Source organism: Equus caballus, chromosome 6 (genome assembly GCF_041296265.1).
Source record: "Equus caballus isolate H_3958 breed thoroughbred chromosome 6, TB-T2T, whole genome shotgun sequence".
NCBI classification, from domain to species: domain Eukaryota; kingdom Metazoa; phylum Chordata; class Mammalia; order Perissodactyla; family Equidae; genus Equus; species Equus caballus.
Genome location: NC_091689.1, coordinates 72,148,852 through 72,163,194, shown reverse-complemented (window position 1 = coordinate 72,163,194; position 14,343 = coordinate 72,148,852). Strand labels below are relative to the sequence as shown.

Here is a 14,343-nt window from a genome sequence, read left to right as displayed (position 1 = left end):
CAATAAACATTGGGGTGCATAGGACTTTTGGGATTGCTGACTTCAAGCTCTTTGGATAAATACCCAGTAGTGGGATGGCTGGATCGTATGGTAGTTCTATTTTTAATTTTTTGAGGAATCTCCATACTGTTTTCCATAGTGGCTGTACCAGTTTGCATTCCCACCAGCAGTGTATGAGGGTTCCTTTTTCTCCGCAACCTCTCCAACATTTGTTGCTATTAGTTTTAGATATTTTTGTCATTCTAACGGGTGTAAGGTGATATCTTAGTGTAGTTTTGATTTGCATTTCCCTGATGATGAGCGATGATCTTTTCATGTGCCTATTGGCCATCAGTATATCTTCTTTGGAGAAATGTCTGTTCATGTCTCCAGCCCATTTTTTGATTGGGTTGTTTGATGTTTTGTGGTTGAGTTCCGAGAGTTCTTTATATATTATGGATATTAAGCCTTTGTCAGATATATGACTTGCAAATATTTTTTCCCAGTTAGTGGGTTGTTTTTTTGTTTCAATCCTGTTTTCATTTGCCTTGAAGAAGCTCTTTAGTCTGATGAAGTCCCATTTGTTTATTCTTTCTATTGTTTCCCTTCTCTGAGAAGGCATGGTGTCCGAAAAGATCCTTTTAATACTGATGTCAAAGAGTGTACTGCCTACGTTTTCTTCCAGAAGCCTTATGGTTTCAGGTCTCACCTTTAGGTCTTTAATCCATTTTGAGTTTAGTTTGGTGAATGGTGAAAAAGAACGGTCAATATTCATTCTTTTACATGTGGCTTTCCAGTTTTCCCAGCACCATTTGTTGAAAAGACTTTCTTTTCTCCATTGTATGCCCTCAGCTCCTTTGTCAAAGATGAGCTGTCCATAGATGTGTGGTTTTATTTCTGGGCTTTCAATTCTGTTCCATTGATCTGTGCACCTGTTTTTGTACCAGTACCATGCTGTTTTGATTACTGTAGCTTTGTAGTATGTTTTGAAGTCAGGGATTGTGCTGCCTCCCGTTTTGTTCTTTTTTCTCAGGATCGCTTTAGAAATTCGAGGTCTTTTGTTGCCCCATATGAATTTTAGGATTCTTTGTTCTAATTCTGTAAAGAATGTCATTGGGATTCTGATTGGAATGGCGTTGAATCTGTAGATTGCTTTAGGTAGAACAGACATTTTAACTATGTTCATTCTTCCAATCCATGTACATGGGATGTCTTTCCATCTCCTTATGTCGTCATCCAATTCTCTCAGAAAGGCCTTGTAATTTTCATTATATAGGTCCTTCACTTCCTTAGTTAAATTTACCCTGAGGTATTTTATTCTTTTTGTTGCGATTGTGAATGGTATTGTGTTCTTGAGTTCTTTTTCTGTTGGTTCATTACTGGAGTATAGAAATGCTACTGATTTATGCAAATTGATTTTATACCCTGCAACTTTGCTGTAGTTGTTGATTACTTCTAAGAGTTTTCCAATGGATTCTTTGGGGTTTTCTATATATAAGATCATGTCGTCTGCAAACAGCGAGAGTTTCACTTCTTCCCTCCCTATTTGGATTCCTTTTATTCCTTTTTCTTGCCTGATTGCTCTGGCCAGGACCTCCAGTACTATGTTAAATAAGATTGGTGATAGAGGGCATCCTTGTCTCGTTCCTGTTTTCAGGGGGATGGGGTTCAGTTTTTGCCCATTGAGTATGATGTTGGCTATGGGTTTGTCGTATATGGCCTTTATTATGTTGAGGTAGTTTCCTTCTATGCCCATTTTGCTCAGAGTTTTTATCATAAATGGCTGTTGGATCTTGTCAAATGCCTTCTCTGCATCTATTGAGGTGATCATGTGGTTTTTATTCCTCAGTTTGTTGATGTGGTGTATCACGTTGATTGATTTGCGGATGTTGAACCATCCCTGTGTCCCTGGTATGAATCCCACCTGATCATCATGTATGATTCTTTTGATGAATTACTGAATTCTGGTTGCCAAAATTTTGTTTAGAATTTTTGCATCTATGTTCATCAGTGATATTGGCCTGTAGTTCTCTTTTTTTGTGGTGTCCTTGTCAGGTTTTGGTATCAGCGTGATGTTGGCCTCATAGAATGTGTTAGGTGTTTCCCCATATTCTTAATATTCAGTATTTTTAACCCTGGACCTTCGTTCATCCTCCTCCTGCTTCTGATGTCTTAATAAGATCTTTTGGGCTCCTCTGTTGCTTCTACTTTTAGTAACAAAGTTTCAGACAACAAAAGGTGTTATCTTGTAAGGAGTCATTTTAGCAGGTATGCTAACTATTTACAGTCTAAAATTAAAATTTTTTTATTAAAATACTTTCTTGAAATGTTTTGAGTGACTAGTTCTTTCAGAATTATCCCTCTGTTGGTTTAACACTGGATTTTTGGATATTGTTTAATTACCTCAGAAATGGAAAATACTTAGATTTGAAATCTACTTTTTCTTGTAAAACTCACTGTGTGTTATAAATGTATCAACAATAAGGCACACTTGTATGTATAAACACTTTAGGGCCTTTTATCCTCCTTATTTCGATAGTGTTTCTTCACTTCAGTAATTATAGCACTGCTCATATTTGATGGCTTCTATGTGTGACGTGTTGTACTCCTGTTTTTTCCTTTAATTCTTATCCTCAGCCTAAGATCTCGATAATATTATTCTCATTTTGTAGTTGTAAGAATTGCTAGACATGTTAACTCTGCCAAGGTCACCCTGTAAGGAAGTAGTGGAGCTAAGAATTCAAAACAAAGCCTTTCTCATTAGAACGGTACACACTCTTCAGTGTGCTATATAAGGCAACCCTTTCTCGCTGTCATTTAAAAATCATGTGAGTCTGGTTTCTGGAGGTATGCTTAATTTTAGATACTAATGACCGTTTCAAAAAACCTTTCAGTTGCTTTCAGGCATAATTGTAGATAAAACAGTTTTGTGGTGGACAGTATCAGTTAATTCTGTCTGCTTTTTTTTTTTCAAGTAGTCCACTCACCAAGCTTTAGGACATTTATACTTTTAATGTATTCATGGACTATTTATTGCTTTCTGCTACAGATTGGGCCCTGCTTAAAAATTCAAATTTTGAAAGTAATACGTGTTTCTTATAGAAAATTTGAAAAATATCCTGAATTAGGAAGAAAAAATGAAAATTACTGGTGTGGCCAGCCAGGTGGCACAGCGCTTAAGTTCGCATGTTCCTCTTCAGCGGCCTGGGGTTCGCCGATTTGGATCCCAGGTGCAGACATGGTGCCGCTTGGCATGCCATGCTGTGATAGGCGTCCCACATATAAAGTAGAGGAAGATGAGCATGAATGTTAGCCCAGGGCCAGTCTTCCTCAGAAAAAAGAGGAGGATTGGTAATAGTTAGCTCAGGGCTAATCTTCCTCAAAAAAAGAAAAGAAAAGAAAAGAAAATTACTGGTAATTCCACCAGCTCTGTTTCTAATAGCAACGTGAGCAAATGACTGCTCCCTGCCTCCAGCATGTGCTTGTGTCCTACAGCCTGACCACTTCTTTCCTCAGCCACAGAGCGAAGGTGGGAGGGGTTCAATAGTTTCAAGAAATTCTTATGCTGGGTCACGTTTAGTGAAAAAGAAAGAAAGTAAATGACTAGTTGGACACACATGTCCACTTGCTAATTAGAAGATCTGACTAATCTTCCTTATGAATAACTAATTAATGGCTCACTACTGCACACTGAAAAAATCAGAAGTAAATGTACGTGTACTAGCATTACAGATACTCTAACGGGAATTTCTTTTCATTATTAATGATTAAGTTAATGAGGAAATTAAGAATATGATCTTGGCATCTAAGAGAATAAGAATTATTATCCATATTTGAAAGCTGTCGAGCAGACTCGAAAGGCATGATCTGTATAACTCGTGTGAAGAACTTCATCCCAAGAGGGAGCTGAGTGAACAGCTGATTGCTTCTGTTGCTAGGAGGGGATGGGAGGTGAGTACAGTGTCCACACTTAACTGTCCTTGCTTTCTCCGCATAATATGTGGAGAACTTCCCAGACATTTTTAGTATTGTTATTGTCCTAATTCTTTTTTCTTTCTTTTGGAGGAAGAGTAGCCCTGAGGTAACTGCTGCCAATCCTCCTCTTTTTGCTGAGGAAGACTGGTCCTGACTAACATCTGTGCCCGTCTTCCTCTACTTTATATGTGGGATGCCTACCACACATGGTGTGCCAAGCGGTGCCATGTCTGCACACAGGATCTAAACCGATGAACCCCAGGCCACCGAAGCAGAATGTGTGCACTTAACCGCTGCCCCACCGGGCTGGCCTCTAATTCTTTTTTTCTTGGCTTAGACTATCAGGAAGACGTTTTACCAGACTCTTAAAACTTATGCATTGTTTTGTTACTAATTTTCACTTTCATACAATTTTCTTCTGACTAATAAGCCTACACTTATTGAGCATCAGCTGTGTACCAATTACTGTGCCAAATGCTTTCCATGCTTTCTCTGTTTAATCCTCAAAACATCTCCTTGATATGAGTTCATAATACTGACTGTTTTACAGATGAGAAGTGGAGGCTTAGGAAAGAAAAATGAAGTTAACCAGAATACTACAGCTGAAAGATGACACAGCCACAAACTCTTGCCTAGGTGTGCCTGAGTTGCAAAGTCAGTTTTTCTCACCACTCGCTGTTATAGCTTATATATTTCAAAATTTGTTTTTGGAAAAAAATTAATTTTGCATTCTTATGTTTTTCCCAATGGACTTGTGTAGTTTTACTTTAATCCTATGTTATTACTTTCAACTTTATATTTTGCCTAAGTATTAGCTGACTCTACATGGCTCTTATTAATTTATATTTATTTGACAGGAAGAGGAGTATTTTTAGACTTAAAACATGCATACACTATTTTCCTTCCTTAAATTTTTAACCCTGTTGGTGAGGTTATGAAATCCTTTAAAGACACGATTTCCAACCCTGGCTGAACATTGGGATGCTAGGAATCTAAGCTAACAAATAAGCAAAAACTCTAAGTCAGACTCTCTGAGCTGGTGTCCAACCTGAGAAGCTTCCAGATGATACTCATGTGCAGCCCATTTAGAGAACTACTGACTTAAAATAAATAGCCTTTGGCGGTAACATGCTGCTTAGTATGGTTGAGAGCAGTGGTTCTCAATTAGTGTGCATCAGAATCACCTGGAGAGAGAGCTTGTTAAAACTCAGGTTGCTGGGCCACAAGCCCGGAAGTCTGAGTCAGTAGGTGTGGGGCACGGCCTGAGAATTTGCGTTTCTAACAAGTTTTCAGGTGATGCTGATGCTGGTGTTTTGCGCTGCCCTTTGAGAACCACTGCAGGTCTAGGTGTCAGCCTTTGAGAACCACTAACTTGGGGTCTCACTTTCTGAGTTGTCTTTTTAGTTTAAGTGATCAGCATACCCACCTACCCTCCCAGCTCCCCGTTCACACAGCCTTTGCAAGCTGTCATTCAGGATTAGCAGCAGCCCCCGAATGGCCATTACCAACATTAAAGTGCAAGTGTACCTCCAGGTGAGGGATTTGTTGCTGCCTACATGGAACAACCTCAAGTGAATTTCACTCTTTCCTTCATCTATTCTGTGAACGACAAGGATCATTTGGATTTAGAGATCTCTTCATACCATAGCTGCAGGCCTTTCTTTGTTTTCTTTATACCTTCAGTGATTTTTTTAAGTCTCAGAAGGTGAACATCTTTCTGTTCTAATTTGTTTCTAGCAAACGTGTATCTTTCTCAACAATGTTAAGCAATTACGGATAAATTAGGGTTAGCCAACATTTACCAAAGGATCTCTACTTAACTTAGAAAATTGGAATTAAAAAAGAAAAGATTTGATTGTTGTACAATCCAACATAAAATTGACTATCTTAACCATTTTTAGGTTACAGTTCAGCGGTATTGAGTACATTTATAATATTGCACCATCCATCTCCACAACTCTTTTCATCTTGCGTGACTGAAACTCTGTACCAGTTAAATGTTAGCTCCTTGCTGCCCCTGGCAACCACCATTCTACATGCTCTGTCTATGAATTTGACTACTCTAGTTACCTCATGTAAGTGGAATCATACAGTTTCCCCTATCCTACATTAGTATGGCACTTTTGTTAAAATTAATAAACCAATATTTACACCTTATTTTTTTGCCTAAACCTCATGTTTTATTCAAATTTCATTGGTTTTACCGGATGGCCATTTTTCTGTTCCAGGATCCTATACAAGGTGTCACATTACATTTAGTCATCATGTCACCTGGGCTTCTCTGCACTGTGACAGTTTCTCAGACCCTCATAGAAATGAGGAATACCAGATATTTTGTAGAGAGACCCTCAGCTGGGATTTATCTGATGTTTTCTCATGATTAGACTGGGGTTATGGGTTTTTGGGAGGATGACCGTGAAGATAAAGTGCCATTTTCATAACATCATCCTATCAAGAATACATACTATCAACATGATTATCACTACTGATGCTGACGTGATCCCCACACTGTCAGGTTTCTCTGTGGGGAAGTTCCTCTTCCGTTCTACCCTCTTCTGTGCTGTCCTCTTCAGAAATCAGTACAGGGCAGCCCTCACTTACGGGTGGAAGTTGTGCTTCACCTCTTTGAGGACAAGTATCTACATAAATTATTTGAAATTCTTCTGCATGGGTGATTTGTCTCTTCTCCTCCATTTATTTCTTTATTCAATCACTTGTTTATCATCAGTGTGGACTCATGGATATTTACTTTATACTTTGGGTTATCATCCAATATACTTTATTTTCTTGCGTAAATTGTTCAGGCTTGGGTGCTGGAAGCTCTTTTAGCTGACCTTTATGTCCCTTTGACATATTCCCATCATTGTGGGGTTTTTTTTTAAAAGCATTTCCGTACTTTCTGACGCTGTAAGATGCTCCAGAGTTATCTTTTATATTTCATGTCCCAGTTCTAGAATGAGCCTTTTCTCCAAGTTTCTCTTATTTGAGAACAGTATTAGAAACCAAGATCGGTGTGCCATGTAGTCATTGCTACTTGGGTGTCATTGTTTCTAGGCCCTCTCAGCTGAGAGCAAGGAAATATATGTGTGTATACAATTCCATGTAGATGCACATATCTCTAAATATTTCTAGATGTAACCATCTGTATCTACATTAAGCCAAACAGGAGTTTATACTGATATCTCTAAACAGTAATGATAATGTGCATGCAGTGAGGACAGAGGGGAGAAGAGACAGGACAGCTGAGAAAGATAGAAGAGAAGGAGAGGATGATTAGTACAAAATACTAGATTTAAGGATTTAACCCTAGTTTCTGTTTGTCTCTCTCTGTTTTTCTAAAAAGCAACTTTGAAAGTTTATTCATTTATGAAGATTTTAAAAATATACATAATTTAATTAAAGAAAGAAGGCCAATATTTTTGATGCATTGGTTCTAAAGCTTGTGTATCATAAAACTACAGAGAGGATTTTTTACTCTTTTTTAACTTTTGTTTCTTATATGGGACTGTATATTGAAATCCAGAGAGAGGCAAATAGGCCGTGAAGGGAAAAGGAGAAAGGTAGGCAGAGAGGTAGATTAAGAGGTTAATCAATTCATGGAATAATATTGCCACCTCATGGCCTTTTAGGATGGCTGCTAAAGTATTTTGCATTTTTGTATTTATGATTGAGAATAAGATGTCTTAGTCATGCTCTCTGGAAATGGACCAGGTCAGAGTAAGAGCTCTGTCCCTTATTGCCTGGGTAACGGTAACCTTGGGCAAGTTACTTCACCTCTCTGAATTTTAGTGTTTTGATTAAAAAAAAAATGGAAATAGCAATACCTATCTTTTTCTTTTAAAGATTTTATTTTTCCTTTTTCTCCCCAAAGTCCCCCAGTACATAGTTGTGTATTTTTAGTTGTGGGTCCTTTTAGCTGTGGCATGTGGGATGCCGCCCCAGCATGGCCTGATGAGCGGTGCTGTGTCCACGGCCAGGATCCGAACCACGGAAACCCTGGGCCGCTGAAGCAGAGTGGCGAACTTAACCACTCGGCCACGGGGCTGGCCCCAAGCAATACCTATCTTGCTGAGTTGTTTTGAGATTGAATGAGACGAAGTTTGTAAAAGACCAAGCACAGTGATTGGGGTAGAATAGAGAATTACCAAATGTAATTCCCAGCTTGATTTGTGGTGCTGAATGCCATTGAGGAGTCCAGGATTTTTCACCGTTTGCCTGGTATGTCTATACTAGGAAGCTGAATTGATTCTAAGACTTTTCAAAGTTTAGAAAAGACTTAGGTCTCGCCAGCATATGTGCTTCCAACTTATTTACTGCCCCGTTGAACAAAAAATTAGACATTTGACTCAATGTTCAGGTTTACCTCATTTTAAGTAAGTTTTATGTATGAGAAACTGAATTTATAGACAGTTCAACATTAGGGTTGTTTTAAATATTGAGTTCCCATTAAACATTTGAAGTTATTCAGCTTGCTCTGCAAACTTGGTCACATCATGTAAAAAATTTTTATTTCACAAATAAGACTTTGTATTTGTCACTATTAAAAGTCTGAATTTTAAGCAGATTCTTGGACTGGTGGCTCATATCCTTCGGCTCATTCAACTTGAGCACCTGTCTCATCCCCAGTAGCTTTTCCAGAATTGTTACCTTCACCATAAACCTCGATGACTTTTCCCAGTTCAAGCTGGGCTTTTTTAGCATTTTTGCTTTGCTAAAGACAACATTTTGGGGAGGATAGGTAGATTGGCAAGCCTTTTCCAAATCTTTCCCAACGCTATCTGAAGTCAGTTTGTTGACCACTTCTTTCAAGTCATTTGTCTGCGCCTCTCAGGTCATGATTTCCATCTTCTGGATTTGGTAGACCTGTGGGTACTAAGCATAAGAGGTGACCTAATCTGATTGTTGCATTTTTTTTAGTGAAACCAGCCTGGAACAGATGAAGCAAATAACCCAAATAACCATCTGTAGTCTTGACATCATCGTGAGCTTCAGTCATGATCTGCCATTTTTTCACCATGGGAGCACATTTTGTCATGGGTAAGATCCATGCCATGGAAGCTAGATAGTTTTTGCCTTGAACATCCTCAGTAAATAGGTTGAATTTCCTAAAGGTAACTTTGTCATTCTGCAGATCAGCAAGGCTCACTTCAGAAACCCTTGAGGCCATCAGTCAATTTTGGTTCCTTGAGTTCTTGTGAACAAACTCTTGTGATTTTCTGATATTTCTTATATTGAACATAACTGGTGCTTTCACATCATACCAATCTTTCTTAGAAAATAGATTGACCTTTCTTCTTGGCTCCTTTTTTGCCACCTTTCATAAGGTGGTTGTTTTTGCCAACTGCCATGGTGCTGCACAGAGAGCCAAAAGGGCACATCATTTAAATGTATTCTTTGGATTGAGTCTCTTAAACCCTTACTTGTCTATTTATCACCATTTTTAGAATCATCCCTAACTTGCAGCCCACCACTTGAATTGAATTTTCCAGAAAATTTGGGGCTATGCTTAGTCTATAAGGTGGGAACTGGAATCACCTTGGCCTGCTGGCTATTATGGAATTCCCTGCCACTGAGGTGGGCTTTCTGGTTCCTTCTAGGTTGTGAAGATGTTCCACCTGGCTATCAAGGTATATTGGTTTCCTATGACTGTCATAACAAATTACCACAAATTTATGATGTCTCAGTTCTGTAGTTCAGAAGTCCAGGTTGTCGTAGCTGCTTTTTTAACTTGTATCCCAGTAAACCAAAAATCAAGGTATTGGCCAGCCTCTGGGGGAAATTTGTTTCCAGCTCACTCAAGTTGTTGGCAGAATTCGTTTCCATGTGGTTTTAGGACTGAGGGCCCCATTTCCTTGCTGTGGTTATTCTCAGCTTCTAGAGGCTGCCTGCGTTCCTTGGTTCGTGATTCCCTGCTTGAGACGCAGCAAGAACAGGTTGAATCCTTCTCACCCTTCAAGTGTCTCTGACCTTGCCTTCTGCCCCGTCTCTCTTGCTTGTCTTCTACCACACCTCTCTGACTCTCCAGCCTTCCTCTTCTACTTTTAAGGGCTCAGATGGTTAGATTGAGCCCACCCAGGTAATCCAAAATAATACCCCTATTTTAAGATACAAAACCTTAATCACATCTGGAAGTTTCTTTTGCCATATAATGTAACAGAAAGATAATAGATGATAAATAATAAGATAAAGAAGGCCATGTATGTGAAAGTTCCAGGGAATAGTGTGTGGAAATTGTCTCTTTCTTTTTGGGAGGGGCGGGGGGCGGGACGCGGCGCATGCCTCTGCCTAGCACAACAGATTATGGCTCTTTTTGGTTCATACGCCCAGACTCCGCTGTTGCTCCTATAAATTATGGCAGTTGTCCAGAGGCACATCCTTGAGCAGCTATTCATTCTATTGTATTGAGCCTTGTTTTTCTACAAGCTCTCAAATCCTGGTGTGGGCAGGGCTTAGGTGCTTTCTTTCCTCCGTGTACAAATTTTTATTTCAGAGATCTTGTTTCATATCCCTGCCACTAAGCTTTTGTCAGGGGCCCTCCTGGTCTGCTATGAAAACATGTCCCCGAACATGTTTCCCTAACTGCACTTAGGGAGCCAAAGAAGAGGTCCTGGTCTCTCCACCTCCCAGAAGCCTTTTGCCTTTTTATGCAGATTTATTTCTTTTCTCCTTGAGAATCAGCTGTGTGTGACAGGAATGGAAATTCCCTTAGAGAGTTGATAAACAAATTACATGAACCAGTATTTGGGAAGCAGAATGGTGATGTGGTTATGAGCATAAACTCAGAAGTCAGAGTGCCTGGGTTCAAAGCCCATCTCTGCTGCTAAGGAGCTGGGTGACCTTTACACATCACTTAACTTCTCTCTGGCTCAGTTTCCTCATCTGTAAATTTCATTGGGTGTGTGTGAGAATTAAATTACTTAGTACATCTAAATGGCTTAAAACAGTGCTAGGCACACAATTATCACATAATAAATGTTTATGATTATTATTTTTATGAATACAAGGAACAGAATAACATGATAGTTAAGGATATTGCTTTGAAATTAGACTGCCTGGGCTTAAATCCCACTACCACCAATTATTAGCTTTGTGTCTTTGGATAAATTACTTACGCTTTCTGTACCTCAGTTTCCTCATCTATAAAATGGGGGTAATATTTTTTGTTTGTGGTATTATATGAAATAATGAGAAAAATTTCTTTGTAAGTACTCAGTAAATTATAGATTCAGTGCGTGTCTTAAAGTAAAAATACAATACTTGCCAAGGGTTTCTTCTCTTTGGGAAGGATTTGCTTTTTTATATTGAGTTAAGGCATATTAGGGAATTGGGATGTTGTTAGTCCCTTCAGTAATCCACCTTAATAGGAGTCTCAGAATTAGCTGCCCAGCTATGCAGCATGCCCAAGGCTTAGACTTAACGACTCAGGAACCCTTACAGGTGTTTGCCTACAGGGCAACTCTAAATTTTAGGTTTGGTTCTTGATATCAGCTCCCATTAATTATTTGGTTAAGTATTGATTTTCTCTCTTCAGTTCCTTATTCTTTGGAGATATCCATTACTTTCTTAGGAAGCTAGTACTGCATTAAAAAATCATATGCATTGAAATTTAGGGCTGGCCCAGTGGCATCGCGGTTAAGTTTGCATGCTCCGCTTCAGCAGCCCAGGGTTTGCAGGTTTGGCTCCCAAGCGCAGACCTACATGTGGCTCATCAAGCCACGCTGTGGTGGCGGCCCACATACAAAAAATAGATGAAGATTGGCACAGATGTTAGCTCAGCAATAATCTTCCTCAAGCAAAAAGAGGAATATTGGCAATATGTTAGCTCAGGGTCAATCTTCCTCACCAAAAAGAAAATTTAAAAAAAATCATATGCATTGAAATTTATGTAAGATTCTAGTTGTTAAATAGAGTAATTCATACACTATTCTGCTTGAAGCAGAAGTTGAGGCTAGCATAATTCATAACTCCTCCTCAATAGGTGTTTTTGAAAAACCCAGTTTTATCCTGATTGTATAGCAGATTTAATTTACAAAATTTTATTTTCTGAACTATATATAAGTTTCCATTTCTAGGTGAGCAGTTTTCAAATATTTCTCTCTGTCGCACCCCCATTGTGATCTCCATCATTCTTCCTATGGGGAGATGGTGGAGGTGGGAAACAGAGCAGGGCAGGGAGCCTGTGAGTGATGCCCATTGAGTGAGTATCCTTTTCTCACTTATGAATCACAGGTCTATATTATTGATCGGTAGTTTGTGTTATGAATAATCATACTTTACCCTGCATATTGGGATCTCGTGTGGTATGGTTTTGGTCTGCTCTGTTCTAGTATAGAGGAATAACTTTTTCTCTGTGAAATCATTGTGTAGATTTATGAATGTTCAAACATAGAGTATCACCATAGTTGTAGTTGGTCCAATTTATGTTGAGGCATGCAGTTTTTGGAAGACAGTCATGTTTTTCAAGGTGGTTTTTATTTTATCCTTGATGACTGCAGCGTTCAGAGACAAGGAGTTAGACAAATACTGATGTGAGAAGTTGCAGAATGAATGAATAAATTCTAAGTCAGGTGGCCATCTTTGAAGAACAATTTCATAATCTCTATAACATGAGCCATGCACGACAGAAATATCTCTAACCCCAATATCCACCGTACAGAGAGCCTTTTCATCTGTTGCGTACTGGTGACCTGCAGTACGATAACCTCAAGTGTTCACTGTAAAGTGCAGTCTGCTGAGGCATTTTTAGATATAGTTAATTGTGTTTTTACCATCAGAAATCTAAAACAGTATCCTCTGGCAATTGTAATTTATTAGTAATGTCTCATTTTGTGTTGCTAATGAGTTACTGCTGGTAAATAATTAGATTGCATTATAATAAAACCTTGTTAGAATTGCCGCTTAGACTGATAATAAAAGGTGTTAATAGTTGTCAGAATTGAGTTCTTTGAGCTAGTATCAGAGACTCACTCATTTTAAAAGCAGCAGAATTAGTTGTTTTTAGAATGTAGTGCCTCTCGGCCCAATTGCCAGATAAAATCCTCTCATGTATAAAGTGGCAGAATAAGGAAATATTTAATTTGATTTGGAAATCATAAACATATGCTTCAAATCCATTTCAGTTTTTTTAGAGTAGAGGAAATTATAAATAAATGAATAACAAAAAGAAACTAATAATTGTTGCTACAAGGAATAAAGAAGTTTTAACTTTCTGCCTTTCCCGGTCAGTTACCAAAAGCCTCCAACAATTTTATTCTTGAAGTTGCTAACACATGTTTACCTTTTGGTGATGTCACTCCATGTTAAGAGCCATTATGATTTGTAAGATTGGGTTCCTCATAAAAATGTCCACTGTTTACTTATACTCAACAGCTACTTCAAGTATTCCAACTGAAAACAAATTTAATAGCAGAGGCTCATCCCACAGACTTGCAGTTTGTTTAGTGTGAAATGGATATTTGTAAGTGTTGAATAGGGAAATGGAGTAAGGCAAGTAAATGGCTGTTATCCCATCCGTTGTTTCACGCTGAAAGGGTTTAAATTGTTCAAAATAATTTTTGTTTTTTCCCTGAAAATATCTTATTTCGATGAAATAGCATGAACTGAAGGTGGATAAGTGAATAGATGTGAACAACATGATTTCAAACTAAGTAGTTTGAATTTTCTAGTAACAGTGTAGCTCTGTTTTTGATAGTTTATTTTGCTTGGCTTTTTGTTTTTAAGTATAGTTTATTGAAAAATTTAGCATTTAGGTTGTACAATAAATAAGCTGTGAAAGTATCTTATTTATGTCTATATATTGCAGTATTTACTGAATTTAAACCCTGTATAAAGATATGAATGTATAGCAATAGCTTCAACATAGATATAAAAATGCAAAAATATTGAGCATCATTAACAATTATATATGTTGTGTCTCTGTTCTCAGTAACAGTACTTGTTCAACATAATGTAATGACAGAATTTTACCTTTTTTTTTTTTTTCTCTGAGGAAGATTAGCCTTGAGCTAACATCTGTGCCAATCTCCCTCTATTTTACATGTGGGTTGCTGCAACAGCATGGTGTAGGTCCACGCCTGGGATCCAGACCTGCAAACCCGGGCCACTGAAGCAGAGCGCACCAAACTTCACCACCACACCATGGGGCTGGCCCCGACAGAATGTTATTGTTTTGTTTTGGTTTGTTTTTTTTGGTGAGGAAGATAGGCCCTGAGCTAAGGTCTGTTGCTGATCTTCCTCTTTTGGCATGAGGAAGATTGTCCATGAGGTGACATCTGTGCCCATCTTCCTCTTTTGTATGTGAGACATTGCCACAGCATGGCTTGATGAGTGGTGTGTAGGTCCATGCCCAGGATCTGAACCCACAAACTCCAGGCCACTGAAGCAGAGCTC

General features: G+C 38.6%; 1 protein-coding gene and 1 pseudogene across 1 annotated transcript in view; one reads left to right on the top strand and one right to left on the bottom strand.

Annotated features, from left to right (window-relative positions):
• Window positions 1-14,343, top strand: part of SLC2A13 (solute carrier family 2 member 13) — a 332,739-nt gene that overhangs the window by 93,631 nt on the left and 224,765 nt on the right. The gene's annotated exons all lie outside the window — the stretch shown is intronic.
• LOC138924677 (small ribosomal subunit protein eS1-like) lies at window positions 9,121-9,302 on the bottom strand (annotated as a pseudogene).